The 16871-nt window shown below is 40.2% G+C and overlaps 1 long non-coding RNA gene across 1 annotated transcript in view; it reads right to left on the reverse strand.

The window, feature by feature from the left end:
- The window catches only part of LOC132657567 (uncharacterized), a 24778-nt gene extending 10493 nt beyond the window's left edge, over positions 1 to 14285 (reverse strand). Inside the window, exon 1 of the long non-coding RNA XR_009595961.1 lies at positions 14172 to 14285. This is a non-coding gene — a long non-coding RNA (uncharacterized LOC132657567). The remainder of the gene's footprint in view (positions 1 to 14171) is intronic.
- Positions 14286 to 16871: the final 2586 nt, after the last annotated feature.

A 16871-nucleotide genomic window follows, 5' to 3' on the forward strand; every position in this document is an offset into this window, starting at 1 on the left:
TCCATTCTGAAGGAGATCAGCCCTGGGATTTCTTTGGAAGGAATGATGCTAAAGCTGAAACTCCAGTACTCTGGCCACCTCATGCGAAGAGTTGACTCATTGGGAAAGACTCTGATGCTGGGAGGGATTGGGGGTAGGAGGAGAAGGGGATGACAGAAGATGAGATGGCTGGATGGCATCACTGACTCAATGGACGTGAATCTGAGTGAACTCCGGCAGTTGGTAATGGACAGGGAGGCCTGGCGTGCTGCAATTCATGGGGTTGCAAAGAGTCGGGCATGACTGAGCGACTGAACTGAACTGAACTGAACTAACATATCTGTTACTCCAGGTGTTTCATGACTTCCTACTTTTGCATTCCAGCCCTCTATAATGAAAAGGATATCTTTTTTGGGTGTTAGTCCTAAAAGGTCTTATAGGTCTTCATAGAACTGTTCAACTTCTAACAGGCAAATTTGGCCTTGGAATACAGAATGAAGCAGGGCAAAGGCTAATACAGTTTTGCCAAGAAAATGCACTGGTCATAGCAAACACCCTCTTCCAACAACACAGGAAGAAACTCTACACATGGACATCACCAGATGGTCAACAATGAAATCAGATTGGTTATATTCTTTGCAGCCAAAGATGGAGAAGCTCTATACAGTCAGCAAAAACAAGACTGGGAGCTGACTGTGACTCAGATCATGAACTCCTTATTGCCAAATTCAGACTTAAATTGAAGAAAGTAGGAAAACCGCTAGACCATTCAGGTGTGACCTAAATCAAATCCCTTATGACTATACAGTGGAAGTGAGAAATAGATTTAAGGGACTAGATCTGATAGACAGAGTACCAGATGAACTATGGACAGAGATTCGTGACATTGTACAGGAGACAGGGATCAAGACCATCCCCATGGAAAAGAAATGCAGAAAAGCAAAATGGCTGTCTGAGGAGGCCTTACAAATAGCTGTGAAATGAAGGGAAGCGAAAAGCAAAGGGGAAAAGGAAAGATATTGCCATTTGAATGCAGAGTTCCAAAGAATAGCAAGGAGAGAGAAGAAAGCCTTCCTCAGTGATCAATGCAAAGAAATGAGGAAAACAACAGAATGGGAAAGACTACAGATCTCTTCAAGAAAATCAGAGATATCAAGGAAACATTTCATGCAAAGATGGCTCGATAAAGGACAGAAATGGTAGGGACCTAACAGAAGCAGAAGATATTAAGAAGAAGTGGCAAGAATACACAGAAGAACTGTACAAAAAAGATCTTTACTACCCAGATAATCACAATGGTGTGATCACTCATCTAGAGCCAGACATCCTGGAATGTGAAGTCAAGTGGGCCTTAGAAAGCATCACTACGAACAAAGCTAGTGGAGGTGATAGAATAGCTCCAGTTGAGCTATTTCAAATCCTGAAAGATGATGCTGTGAAAGTGCTACACTTGATATGCCACCAAATTTGGAAAACTCAGAAGTGGCCACAGGACTGGAAAAGGTCAGTTTTCATTCCAATTCCAAAGAAAAACAATGCCAACGAATGCTCAAACTACCACAAAATTGCACTCATCTCACACACTAGTAAAGTCATGCTCAAAATTTTCCAAGCCAGACTTCAGCAATACATGAATTGTGAACTTCCAGATGTTCAAGCTGGTTTTAGAAAAGGCAGAGGAACCAGAGACAAAGAATGCTTAAACTACCGCACAATTGCACTCATCTCACACACTGGTAAAGTCATGCTCAAAATTCTCCAAGCCAGACTTCAGCAATACGTGAACTTCCAGATGTTCAAGCTGGCTTTAGAAAAGGCAGACGAACCAGAGATCAAATTGCCAACATCTGCTGGATCATCGAAAAAGCAAGAGAGTTCCAGAAAAACATCTATTTCTGCTTTATTGACTATGCCAAGCCTTTGACTGTGTGAATCACCGTAAACTGTGGAAAATTCTGAGAGATGGGAATACCAGACCACCTGAACTGCCTCTTGAGAAACCTATATGCAGGTCAGGAAGCACAGTTAGACTGGACATGGAACAACAGACTGGTTCCAAATAGGAAAAGGAGTATGTCAAGGGTGTATATTGCCACCCTGTCTATTTAACTTATGTGCAGAGTACATCATGAGAAATGCTGGACTGGAAGAAGCACAAGCTGGAATTAAGATTGCCGGGAGAAATATCAATAACCTCAGATATGCAGATGATACCACCCTTAATGCAGAAAGTGAAGAGGAACCATAAAGCCTCTTGATGAAAGTGAAAGAGGAGAGTGAAAAAGTTGGCTTAAAGCTCAACATTCAGAAAACGAAGATCATGGCATCTGGTTCCATCTCTTCATGGGAAATAGATGGGGAAACAGTGGAAACAGTGTCAGACTTTATTTTGGGGGGCTCCAAAATCACTGCAGATGGTGATTGAAGCCATGAAATTAAAAGATGCTTAGTCCTTGGGAGGAAAGTCATGCCCAACCTAGACATCATATTCAAAAGCAGAGACATTACTTTGCCAACAAAGGTCCGTCTAGTCGAGGCTATGGTTTTCCAGTGGTCATGTATGGATGTGAGAGGTGGGCTGTAAAGAAGGCTGAGCACCTAAGAATTGATGCTTTTGAACTGTGGTGTTGGAGAAGATTCTTGCGAGTCTCTTGGACTGCAAGGAGATCTAACCAGTCCATCTTAAAGGAGACCAGTCCTCGGTGTTCATTGGAAGGACTGATTTTGAGGCTGAAACTCCAATACTCTGGCCACCTCATGCGAAGAGTTGACTCATTGGAAAAGACCCTGATGCAGAGAGGGATTGGAGGCAGGAGGAGAAGGGGATGACAGAAGATGAGATGGCTGGATGGCTTCACCGACTCGATGCACATGAGTTTGAGTAAACTCCAGGAGTTGGTGATGGACAGGGGGGCCTGGCATGCTGTGATTCATGGGGTCACAAAGAGTTGAACACGACGAGCAACTGAACTGAACTGAAGTAACATGTCACTGATGGTTTAATTGACTTGATAGTTAATGAGTATTGACACCCTTTTTAGTTGCCATCTAGACACTTGATTTCGTGATGTGCTTGCTCATGCCTTTTTCACACTCTGTGGTAAGCAAGCAAGATATAATTTCCCATCCTCTGTACTCTACATCTACTGAACTATCACATCATTTTCTTTGCTTTTTTGACTGGAGCATTTCACCAAATTCTATGGTTCCAACCCAGCTTTCCTTCTCGAATCATGACTCTTCATAGTATAAAAGACAGACAGAGGAGGCTGGGATGAAATTTTATAATGAAAAAATTTTGACATTTTGACAGGAAGGTTTTCAAAAGGGGCAAAGTTGATAATCTTCAGTAAACATGTTGACTTGAGGTGGTATGGAAATGTTTTATCTCAACAGTTTCCTTTTCTAGATAAGTAATTAGGGTTGAATATATACTTATACAGCACATTTTGCCACTTAAACAGTAGCGCAATTCAACTTCTTCGACTTTGCATTTCTTTCTGCAGAATCCTTGGTTATTCTCACATTTCGTTTCTTTCTCCATCATGTGTCTTTTTGGTAAATTCTTCATGCTTCCTGACAAAGATATGATGATGGTTAATTGCTATACAACCATGGTAACAAGACATAAAATGTTAAGGACATAGGAGCTATAATAAGCATCATCTGGATTCAAATCCAGGCTCTGTTATTTGCTACACCTTGGTTTTTGAATAAGTAACTTTATCTCTCTGTCTATGGCTCTCAGCTCTACAATGTCAATAATAGTAAGCTACTTCTTGAAGTTGTTGTGATTATTGAATGAGTTAATATTTTAAAATGCTTAGAATACTGTCTGGCACTTACTAAAAGGGAAACAAACGAGGTTTTGTTGTTCCTATTGTTATTTTTTTCTTGCAATTTTATTACTTTATTTTTTTAATTGGAGGATAATTGCTTTACAATATTGTTTCAGTTTCTGCTATACATCAACATGAATCAGCCTTAGGTATACATGAGTCCCCTCCCTCTTGAACCTCCCTCCCACTTCCCACCCCATTCCATCTCTCTAGGTTGTCACAGAACATCAGATTTGAGTTACGAGTATCATACAGCAAATTCCCAATGGCTATCTATTTCACATCTGGTAATGTATATGCTTCAATGATACTCTCTAAATTCATCCCACCTTCTCCTCCCACTGTGCCCCCAAGTCTGTTTTTATGTCTACATCTCCTTTGCTGGTCTGCAAATATGTTACCAGTACCATTTTTCTACATTCTGTGTATATCCGTTCATATATGATATTCATTTTTCTCTTTCTCACTTACTTCACTCTGTATAATAGGCTCTAGTTTCATCCATCTCATTAGAACTGACTCAAGGCATCCCTTTTTTATGTCTGAGTAATATTCCATTGTGTTATATGTACCATAGCTTCCTTATCCATTCATCTGTCAGTGGACATCTAGGCTGCTTCCATGTCCTGGCTATTGTAAACAGTAGTACAATGTACATTGGAGTCCATGTGTCTTTTTTGATTATGATTACCTCAGGTTATATGCCCAGTAATAGGTTGTTCAGTCATATGATATTTTCATTCCTAATTTTTAAAGGAATCTCCATACAGTTTTCCATAGTGGCTGTATCAATTTACATTCCCACCAACAGGGCAAGAGAGTTCCCTTTTACCCACACCCTCTCCAGCATTTATTGTTTGTAGGTTTTTGATAACAGCCATTCTTACGGGTGTGAGGTGACATCTCATTGTAGTTTTGATTTCCGTTTCTATAATCAGTAGGGATATTGAGCATCTTTTCATGTGTCTGTTAGCTAGCCATCTGTATGTCTTTTTTGGATAAATGTCTGTTTAGGTCTTCTCTCTGCTTTTTCTTACTTTCTTCTTTTTTAAAAATTTATTTATTTTAATTGGAGGCTAAATTACTTTACAGTATTGTAGTGGGTTTTGCCATACATTGACATGAATCAGCCATGGGTATACATGTGTTCCCCATCCTGAGCCCTCCTCCCACCTCCCTCCCCATCCCATCCCTCGGGGTCTTCCCAGTTCACCAGCCCTGAGCACCCTGTTTCATGCATCAAACCTGACTGGTGATCTGTTTCACATATGATAATATACATGTTTCAATGCTGTTCTCTCAAATCATCCCATCCTCGCTTTCTCCCACAGAGTTCAAAAGACTGTTCTATACATTTGTGTCTCCTTTGCTGTCTCACATATAGAGTCATCATTACCATCTTTCTAAATTCCATATATATGCATTAGTATACTGTATTGATGTTTTTCGTTCTCACTTACTTTACTCTGTATAATAGGCTCCAGTCTCATCCACCTCATTAGAATAGATTCAGATGTATTCTTTTTAATGGCTGAGTAATATTCCATTGTGTATATGTATCACAGCTTTCTTACCCATTTGTCTGCCAATGGACATCTAGGTTGCTTCCATGTCCTGGCTATTGTAAACAGTGCTGCGATTAACATTGGGGTGCACGTGTCTTTTTCAATTCTGGTTTCCTCAGTTTGTATGCCCAGCAGTGGGATTGCTGGGTCATATGGCAGTTCTATTTCCAGTTTTTAAAGGAATCTCCACACTGTTCTCCTTGGTGGTTGTACTAGTTTGCATTCCCACCAACAGTGTAAGAAGGTTCCCTTTTCTCCACACCCTCTCCAGCATTTATTGTTTGTAGACTTTTGGATAGCAGCCATTCTGACCAGCGTGCAATGGTACATCATTGTGGTTTTGATCTGCATTTCTCTGATAATGAGTGATGTTGAGCATCTTTTCATGTGTGTTAGCCACCTGTATGTCTTCTTTGAAGAAATGTTTGTTTAGTTCTTGGCCCATCTTTTGATTCAGTCGTTTATTTTTCTGGCATTGAGCTGATGAGCTGCTTGTATATTTTTGAAATTAATTCTTCATCAGTTGCTTTGTTTGCTATTATTTTCTCACATTCTGAAGGCTGTCTTTTCACCTTGCTTATAGTTTCCTTTGTTATGCAAAACCTTTTAAGTTTAATTAGGTCCAATTTGTTTATTTTTGCTTTTATTTCCATTACTCTGGGAGGTGGGTCATAGAGGATCCTGCTGTGATTTATGTCAAAGAGTGTTTTGCCTATGTTTTTCTCTAGGAGTTTTATAGTTTCTGGTCTTACATTTAGATCTTTAATCCATTTTGAATTTATTTTTGTGTATGGTGGTAGAAGTGTTCTAGTTTCATTCTTTTACAAGTGGTTGACCAGTTTTCCCAGCACCACTTGTTAAAGAGATTGCCTTTTTGCCATTGTATATTCTTCCTTCCTTTGTCAAAGCTAAGGTGTCCATAGGTGCGTGGATTTATCTCTGGGCTTTCTATTTTGTTCCATTGATCTATATTTCTGTCTTTGTGCCAGTACCATACTGTCTTGATGCCTGCAGCTTTGTAGTATAGCCTGAAGTCAGGCAGGTGGATTCCTCCAGTTCCATTCTTCTTTCTCAAAATTGCTTTGGCTATTTGAGATTTTTTGTATTTCCATACGAGTTGTGAAATTATTTGTTCTAGTTCTGTGAAAAATACCATTGGTACCTCAATAGGGATTGCATTGAATCTATAGATTGCTTTAGGTAGTATACTCATTTTCACTATATTCATTCTTCCAATCCATGAACATGGTATATTTCTCCATCTATTAGTGTCCTCTTTGATTTCTTTCATCAGTGTTTTATAGTTTTCTATATATAGGCCTTTTGTTTCTTTAGGTAGATTTATTCCTAAGTATTTTATTCTTTTTGTTGCAATGGTGAATGGGATAGTTTCCTTAATTTTTCTGTTTTCTCATTGTCAGTGTATAGGAATGCAAGTTATTTCTGAGTGTTAATTTCATATCCTGCAACTTTACTATATTCATTGATTAGCTCTATTAATTCATTGATTAATTTTCTGGTGGAGTCTTTAGGGTTTTCTATGTAGAGGATCATGTCATCTGCAAACAGTGAGAGTTTTACTTCTTCTTTTCCAATCTGTATTCATTTTATTTATTTTTCTTCTCTGATTGCTGTGGTGAAAACTTCCAAAACTATGTTGAATAGTAGTGGTGAGAGTGGGCACCCTTGTCTTGTTCCTGACTTTAGGGGAAATGCTTTCAATTTTTCACCATTGAGGATAATATTTACTGTGGGTTTGTCATACATAGCTTTTATTATGTTGAGGTATGTTCCTTCTATTTCTGCTTTCTGGAGGGTTTTTATCATAAATGGATGTTGAATTTTGTCAAAGGCTTTCTCTGCATCTATTGAGATAATCATATGGTTTTTATATTTCAATTTGTTAATGTGGTGTATTACATTGATTGATTTTGGATATTAAAGAATCCTTGCATCCCTGGGATAAAGCCCACTTGGTCATGATGTATGATCTTTTTAATATGTTGTTAGATTCTGTTTGCTAGAATTTTGTTAAGGATTTTTGCGTCTGTGTTCATCAGTGATATTGGCCTGAAGTTTTCTTTTTTTGTGGCATCTTTGTCAGGTTTTGGTATTAGGGTGATGGTGGCCTCACAGAATGAGTTTGGAAATTTACCTTCCTCTACAATTTTCTGGAAGAGTTTGAGTAGGATAGCTGTTATCTCTTTTCTAAATTTTTGGTAGAATTCAGCTGTGAAGCCATCTGGTCCTGGGCTTTTGTTTGGTGGAAGACTTCTGATTACAGTTTAGATTTCCCTGCTTGTGATGGGTCTGTTAAGATTTTCTATTTCTTCCTGGTTCAGTTTTGGAAAGTTATGCTTTTCTAAGAATTTGTCCATTTCTTCCAAATTGTCCATTTTATTGGCATATGGTTGCTGATAGTAGTCTCTTATGATCCTTTAAGCCTGTATTTCTGTGTTGTCTATTGTGATTTCTCCATTTTCATTTCTGATTTTGTTGATTTGATTCTTCTCCCTTTCTTTCTTGATGATTCTGGCTAATGGTTTGTCAATTTTATCTTTTCAAAGAACCAGCTTTTAGCTTTGTTGATTTTTGCTGTGGTCTCTTCTGTTTCTTTTGCATTATTTCTGCCCTAATTTTTATAATTTCTTTCCTTCTACTAGCCCTGGAGTTCTTCATTTCTTACTTTGCTAGTTGCTTTAGATGTAATTAAGTAAGTGAAGTCGCTCCATCGTGTCCGACTCTTTGCGACCACATGGACCAGGAGGACCAGGCTCCTCTGTCCATAGGATTTTCCAGGCAATAGTACTGGAGTGGATTGCCATTTCAACCCAGGGATTGAACCCAGGTCTGCCACATTGTAGACAGACGTTTTACCGTCTGAGCCACCAGGGAAGTCACTTTGCTTTAGGTGTAGAGTTAGGTTATTTATTTGACTTTTTTCTTGTTTCTTGACGTAAGCCTGTATTGCTATGAACCTTCCCCTTAGTACTGCTTTTACAGTGTCCCATAGGTTTTGAGTTGTTGTGTTTTCATTTTCATTCATTTCTATGCATATTTTGATTTCTTTTTTGATTTCTTCTGTGAATTGTTGGTTATTCAGAAGCGTGTTGTTTAGCCTCCATATGTTGGAATTTTTAATAGCTTTTTTCCTGTAATTGACATCTAATCTTACTGCATTGTGATCAGAAAAGATGCTTGGAATGATTTCAATTTTTTGTATACTTACCAAGGCTAGATTTATGGCCCAGGATGTGATCTATCCTGGAGAAGGTTCTGTGTGCACTTGAGAAAAAGGTGAAATTCGTTGTTTTGGGGTGAAATGTCCTATAGATATCAATTAGGACTAACTGGTCCATTTTATCATTTAAAGGTTGTGTTTCCTTGCTAATTTTCTGTTTAGTTGATCTATCCATAGGTGTGAGTGGGGTACTAAAGTCTCCCACTATTATTGTGTTATTGTTAGTTTCCCCTTTCATACTTGTTACTATTTGCCTTACATATTGTGGTGCTGCTATGTTGGCTGCATGTCTATTTGTGATTGTTATACCTTCTTCTTGGAGTGATCTTTTGATCATTATGTATTGTCCTTTTCTGTCTCTGTTTTGATTGGGTTGCTTTTTTTTCTGCTATTAACCTGTATGACCTGCTTCATCTTTGTTGGTTTTTCTTTTGCCATTATTTTGTCTCTTTCTGCCTTTTCGCATTGTTCATAATTTCCCCAGACTTCCAAAAAGGCAAGCCAATTCCTCAGAATGAAGTAGGGCAAAAGATAGAGATGGAAAAAAGAGACAAAGGATTTCAGAATGGAGACTTGTGTCCCTGGGAGGTAGTCATGAAGGAGGAAAAGTATCCACACACTCAGAAAGTTCCTCATGGGTAGGGATGGGGGAGAACCCATCAAAACCTCAAAGGAGAACACTCCAACAGGTGCTTGGAAGGCAAAATAGAGAGAATTCACCACAGAGATAGCTGCCAAACAGCATTTCCCAGCCAAGAAGCAGCTTACATGTTCACCATGATGAGTGGGGGCTGGATACTGAGGCTCGGGCTTCAGGGGTCAGATCCCAAGGAGAGGACCAGGGTTGAATGTCACGAAGATACTCTGAAGGGGCTAGTATGACACAGTGGAAGGAGTCCAAGGAAAAGCATGGGCTTCCCCGAGAGGCAAGAGATGATTGCCACGGGACCCTCCAGCTCCCTGCACTCACAAATTGCCTTTGTGAATGCCAGAGGTGGGATGAGCAATGGCTACGGACTGCCAACACCAGAAGACACTCCTGTTCAAAGCCAGCGTTCAAAGTAGCAGGAGTGCCAGAAGTGTAAATAGATTCCCAGAGAATGCAAGCAGACAGGCCACTGCCAAAGCCAGGTAGAGTGCCTGAGGCAGCAAATGAAAGGCTGCCACTGTGGTCCTGACTCAGAGGTAGCAGCTGCCACCAAGCCATGAGAAGGCACATGTTACTGCCCACCCCTTTCCAAGAGCCTATGAAGCTTGGTTCTTCCTAGGGACCCACAACCCAAAGCCAATACCTCTGGGAGAGTGTGTGACTGTAGCAACATTCTGCAGGACTCTGCTTCTGTGGGCACTCCCCTGTACATCCCCATGTGGCAGTCATATCCCTCCCTCTCCCCAGCCCAAATGAGTAAACCCTCTTGTCTGGGCAGGGAACAGACACCAGAGGGCGGCCTACAAGCGGAGACAGGACCAGAACCAAAGCAGATCACCAGGGGCTGTGTGACCGAAGAAGAGGAAGGGAATTCACTCCTGTAGCAGCAGGTGCAGTGGATTAAATCCCCCACCCACTATTAGCTTTTAAAAAAGGGCTTCCCAGGTAGGTCAGACAGTAAAGAATCTGCCTGCCATGCGGGAGATCTGGGTTGGATCCCTGGGTCAGGAAGGTACCCTGGAGAAGGGCATGGCAACCCACTCTAGTATTCTTGCCTGGAGAATCCCATAGACAGAGGAGCCTAGCGGGCTACAGTCCATGAGATTGCAAAGGGTTGGACACGACTGAGCAACTAACACTTCATTAGCTTAAGATTGTGGACTTTAAGGGCAATTGTGGGCACTGGAAGTAAGAACAAGCTGGAGTAAGGCCAGATCTGAGTAGGAGCTGACTCCACAGTGTTCACAGCAGGCCCAGAGACCTTCCTAGAAATATTGGAGGGCTTCCTGACTAGGCAGACTGGCTGGTGCTCACTGTGTGGAGACTTCAAGGGAGGACTTAGGAAGATATTCTCACTACCACTCATTCTGTATATATATATATATATATATATATATATATATATATATATATATATATATTTTCTTCCTCATATTGTTCTAATGTAGTTCTCTCTTTATTATTCCTTTAATTTTTTATCTCTTTAATTCACTTTTTCTTTTAAAAAACATTTTATTTTTAAATAAAAAAAATTTTTACAGTACTCTTTGCATTTTACAGTACTCTATTGCATTTTTTCCCATGTTTTTGGATTTTGTATTTTTGCAAGTCTAGTTTTTAGTATTCATTTCCACTTAGGGGTTTGTTTTGGCTTGATTGCTGTCTTTTTTTTTCTTTTTTGAACTTTTTATTTTATATTGGGGTATAGCCAATTAACAATGTTGTGATAGTTTCATGTGAACAGTGAAGGGACTTGGCAATACATATATATGTATCCATCCTCCTCCAAACCTCACAACCATCCAAGCTGCCGCTTGACATTGAGTGGAGTTCCATGTGTTATATAATAGGCCCTTTTTTTAGTTGTATTTATATTTGTTAATTATGGATGTATATATATACCACAAAACTAGGTCAATAATGGATGGATACACAAATATTCATGTATATGTGCTTTGTAATCCCTATAATATCAATAATTACCTCGAGTCATCTCCCAACTTATTACATACAAATAATGTAACCAAGAAACAAAGAGGTTTCCTTATTGAAATCACACCACAATTATCCACTATTTAGATAATAATAGCACCTTTAAGACTTGTTCTGAGTAATAATCTGACTGTTCAGTCACATCCTAATTTATTTCATATGTGAATAAAACTAGTCAAGGTCCTTCTTTATACATGGAATTTAAAAAATAAATACAAATGAACTTACAAAACAGAACGAGACTCACAGGCAGACAATGGACTTATGAGGAAGGGCTAGTTAAGGAGTTGGGAATGGGCTGTGTTTAGAATGGAGCTCTTTTTTTTTTTATTCCTGTTTTTATAATTTTTTCTTTTTTTTCTTCTTCTTTTCTCATATGTGAGTCTGGGTGTTTGAGTGTTTTTTTCACCCCACTCACACCAATGGACAGATCATCAAGATAGGAAATTTATATGGAAACACAAGCACTAAACAATACATTGGACCAGTTGGACCTAATTGACATTTATAGAGCATCAGCGTTAATAGTAAAGAACCTGCCTGCCAATGCAGGAGACAAAAGAGGTGCAGGTTCGATCCCTGGAGAAATGACAACCTACTCCAGTATTCTTGTCTGAAGAATTCCATGGACAGAGGAGCCTGGTCCATGGGGTCGCAAAGAGTTGGGCATCACTGAGCGACTTTCACTCACTCATTCATTCACTTGGGTTCCAAGTAGATCAAGTATGTTTCAATTTTCTTATTGAGGTAGATTGTTTAAAATAGTTCCTAGGGATGAATTATTCCAGATGGATATATTAATCATTGGGCTTCCCTGATAGCTTGGTAAAGAATCTGCCTGCCATGCAGGAGACCCAGGTTCAATTCCTGGGTTGGGAAGATCCCCTGGAGAAGGGTGATAGGCTACCCACTCCAGTATTCTTGGGCTTCCCTTGTGGCTCAGCTGGTAAAGAATCTGCCTGCAATGCAGGAGACTGGGTTTGATCCCTGGGTTGGGAAGATCCCCTGGAGAAGGGAAAGGCTACCTGCTCCAGTATTCTGGCCTAGAGAATTCCATGGGTCCATGGGGTTGTAAAGAGTCTGACATGACTGGATGACTTTCATTTTCATATTAATCATTAAGGAAATAATTCTTTATAATTCTTGATGAATAAAGCTCTGCCTTCCTTTTATTTGTAAACCCACTAGTAATGGCAATGGCCATTACTATTTCAATGTGCTAAGCATGGGAACAAGTATACCTCAAGGAAAAAGGTAAAATATATCAAGGAATGGGGAGTAGGAGGGTGGAGAGAAAAAAAAAAAGGAGTGGTAAAGAAGAAATGTTGGAGTAGGAGATGTAGCAAGAGGGGAAGCAAAAGTCTAAACACAGTCATTCTGAGCTCAAGCCAAAGAAATAGGTAATATGAACTATTCCAACAGTCTTAGAATAGTTAAAGCTTCTCCTATGTCTTTGTTGTAAAACTATGTTTTTGTTGTAAAACACTGTGTGTGTGTGTGTGTGTGTGTGTGTGTGTGTGAAGGGAAAGGCTACTTGACATGTTGAGGCTTGAAGGAATCTGGAAACATCAGAGATTCCTGGTTTTATTTACTTGCACTGCCTTCTCCTACCTAGAAGTCTATTTATGGTTAATGAGACTCATAGTCAGGGAAGATTTTGAAGAATGGTAAAGTAACATTGATGCTAAAACTGAAACTCCAGTACTTTGGCCACCTCATGCAAAGTGTTGACTCATTGGGAAAGACTCTGATGCTGAGAGGGATTGGGAGCAGGAGGAGAAGGGGACGACAGAGGATGAGATGGCTGGATGGCATCACTGACTCGATGGACGTGAGTCTGAGTGAACTCTGGGAGTTGGTGATGGACAGGGAGGCCTGGCGTGCTGCAATTCATGGGGTCGCAAAGAGTTGGACATGACTGAGTGACTGAACTGAACTGAACTGAAAGTAACATTGAATACATTTAATCCAGAACTCAATGACTGATATTTTAATAACAGCCCAGCTGTGATCAACTCATGGGGTCTCCATCAAATCCACCCAGCCCATACCCCAGGCTAATGCAAACTCTATCCATATCAACCTTACATTTACCCTCTTTGAAACAAACACCAGTAAAAAAAAAAAAAAAAAACACCTAACTCCAAACCTCAGCTCTATCTTTATCCTTAACCCCAATCTCAAGACAAACACAACACTAACCAACTCAACAAATGCAACACTTAATAAGTCTACCGACACCAGTATCTAGCTTCAACTCAACATTTGGCCCACATAGAAACACCATCTACTCCCAGCTTCACCCAACTTCACTGAAAGATCCATTAAATCACAAATATCATTTCCAATCCAACCTATCTCAAACCATCAGCCCAGCTTAATTGCTGTTGTTCAATCACCCAGTCATGTCCAACTCTTCGTGACCCCATGGACTGCAGCACACCAGGCCTCCCTGTCCCTCACCATCTCCTGGAGTTTGCCCAAGTTCAGGCATGTTGCATCAGATACAATCCCTCACTTCCAATTAATCATTATTTATTTTTCTACCATCACTTCAACCAAAAGGTCCTATCCTCTGTGCAACACAATCTCGTTTCCAATCTCCAAAGTAACCTCTTGATTGATCTTATAATTTCTCAGCTTGGACTCAATTCCTCACACCTAACCCACATCCCAAACTCTCATCTCAGTGACGTTGCTATCTTAATATACTCTATGCCCAATTTTCTCCACCATTACACCACCCAGGAGCACAAAATCCTTGAGTTAAACATAGCAATGCAAAGCCAGTAAGACTGTGGTATTACATGAACTTGGACTTAACACCCTAAGCTGTCTGACACTAGGTCACCAAAATTATGAACCATACACAGGACCCCAGAACTTTTGAGAGTAGCTCAAGTTACCTGAAGTCTTATGAACCAGGATCAGAAGGATGACAATGGTCATTAAATAAGTCTTCATAACTGATAAGTTCTCAGAGAATAAAAGGTACACACAGTGGATAGAATAGAGATTTTTCTAGCAGAGACGTGTCCTGCTTTATTAGTTTCAAAAGTAGGCCAAGGTTGTGGGCAGTTAACTGAGGAGGATGGGACATGCCTGTAGTCACTGAGGCAGAAAGATAATGTGTATGACATGTTTTATCTGGACACTCTGTGTGAGCCTAGAAACTTTGCCAGCACCCATAATACGGTGGGACTTCCTTCCCAGTAAGAGACAAAGTAAAATTAGAGTCAATTTGTGTTTTGTGTCAGACAAACTGGAATGAATGAGAAAATAAATCAAACAACAAAACAATAAAGTAAATAATTATAAGGATTTTTTTTTAAACTTTAAAAATTTGTATTTCTTTATATTCCTGTAAAGAGTTTATCACATTAATCAATAGCACTTACTTCATATACAGTACTAGCCAAACCATCAAGATAAAAGAAAAGAAAAAAGATGGGGGGAAGTTGAAGGAGACAGAAGAGGAAAGGGAGGGAAATATGAAAGACAAAAAAATAAAAGTGAGAGAGTAACACAGTAAGATGGCAGACTAAGCGATCACAGTAATAGTATTCATTCCCTAACAACAACGGAGCTCTGGGAGAGCTCCAGAGTACAATGAAGCAGCTCCAACAACCCAGCGGAGACTAAAAACAAAGGATATCAGCATAGAAAAGTGCAGGAAGTTACTTGCACCACCATATCCCCCAGCCTAGCAAAGTTTAGCAGAAAAAAGTCTTTCAGTAGCAACCTCTGTCTCCAGAGGTAAAGGAGAGAAGAAGGACCCCACAAGCCTTTGTTGTCAAGGAAGAAAGCAGCCCTCACCACCAAAAAATAAAAACAAAAACCACCCACAGCTAAATGTTTTACTACTGAGGACTCCTGCAGTCTCTGCCAGTGATAAACCTAGCCAACAGAACTGCCCAGAGCTCATACTGCTACAGGAATACTATCCTCAGCAAAATTCTCTAAAAATGTAAGAGAGAAATTTCTAGGAGACTAGGGATATGGGGGCATGTCAAAATATCCCTTCTAAGGTGAAGGATAAGTTGTTGCTTGTGGTGCCTCCTATAACCACAAAAGAGGTACATGCTTTAGCGGATCTCTGTAGAAGTTGGAGGCAAAATGTTCCTTATTTTGGTGTGTTTCTGTGGCCTATTTACCAAGTGACCTAAAAAGTTGCTAGCTTTGAGCTGGGTCCCAAAGAGGAGAAGACTCCACAGCAGGTCCCAGCTCCTGGGCAAGCTGCTCTGTCACTTGTACTATGTGGTCCAGGAGATTCAGTGTGTTGTGTCAGTGGCAGATGGGAAGGCAGTTTGGAGCCTTTGAAATAGATGATTTCATACAGGCCATTAGGATTTGGGAGCAAGACCCCACCATCATCTGCTTCTGCTGACTGGAATAGCTTTAGAAGAACTTGGGGCTTTCGGATTCTCAGCTCATCCCTCCAAGTGTTTCATGCCAGATCAGAGAATTCAATGTTTTCCCTATCAGAGCCCTGGCTTTGACACGAGTCCCACAGAGTTTATACATTTAGTCTCCTTTGCAACTCTGCTACCTTTATAATCAGATCCTAAGCCTGAATGTCAGTGCAGTGTCTGTGACAACAGAAGGGAATCTCCTTTAAATCTGGTTTTTAGAACATGGCTTAGTTTGACCATTAGTTGCCTTAAGCCTATCGCATTTTTTTTTTCAAAACTATTATTTCAGTCAGCAACTCTGCACCATAATCCTTCTAATTATCTTTCTAATTCTAGTTACTGCCCCCATGCTAATCTAGTATAGCAGCCACTTGATCCTGCAATGTTTTATTGTTCATTTGTATTTTATTCCATGTAAACAGTTGGAAGTTTTAGTAACAGTGGTACCACTATGTGCCAGGATAATACCGCTCTGCTTATCATTAATAATAAGATCCCCATTCCTTTCTAAAAGATGGAAAATCCAACTCTAAATAACATCCAAAACTCTGCTTTCTAGGACTACTCCTGATATCAGCTGTCTTACCTTGGACTCCAAAGAACACTGGTTCTCAAAGTGTGGTTGATGAACCAGCAGTATCAGCATTACCTAGGAACTTGTTATAAACACAAATTCCTGGGCTCTATCCCAGATTTACTGACCAGGGACTCTCAAGGTGGGCCCAGCAGACTGTGTTTTAACAGGTTGGAGAACCACTGCCCTGGAAAGCACTCTAACACTTCATTTGGGATGATAACCCAGAACAGAAATCGATTCAAGGAGGTACATTGCCAAGCTGTCCGCAGCTTCAGGAAAAAAACCAATTAACTGTTTGGTCATCAGGACAGTATATTGGTAGTTGGGGTGGGAGAGGGGACAAGAAGAGAGGAGCATACCTGCTGGTTTCTTCCTGTAGCAAGACCTTTATTGGTATAAGCTGGCCTCATGGACAGTAACTTCTCTGCTTTTCCAAGCTGCATCAAATAGCACCTGCCCCCCTAGCAGCCACTGCAGAAACCAATTCTGATTCCCCAAGATGTAACACTTCTCCAGAAACAGTGAAAGCAGTCAGAGACTCCACAGACTTGCTCACATCAGGCTCATGTGCTGAAGCTGCTGTGTTCCCATCACATTGGCATGATACAAGCATGATG

This window comes from Ovis aries, chromosome 13 (assembly GCF_016772045.2).
Source record: "Ovis aries strain OAR_USU_Benz2616 breed Rambouillet chromosome 13, ARS-UI_Ramb_v3.0, whole genome shotgun sequence".
In the NCBI taxonomy this organism is placed as follows: domain Eukaryota; kingdom Metazoa; phylum Chordata; class Mammalia; order Artiodactyla; family Bovidae; genus Ovis; species Ovis aries.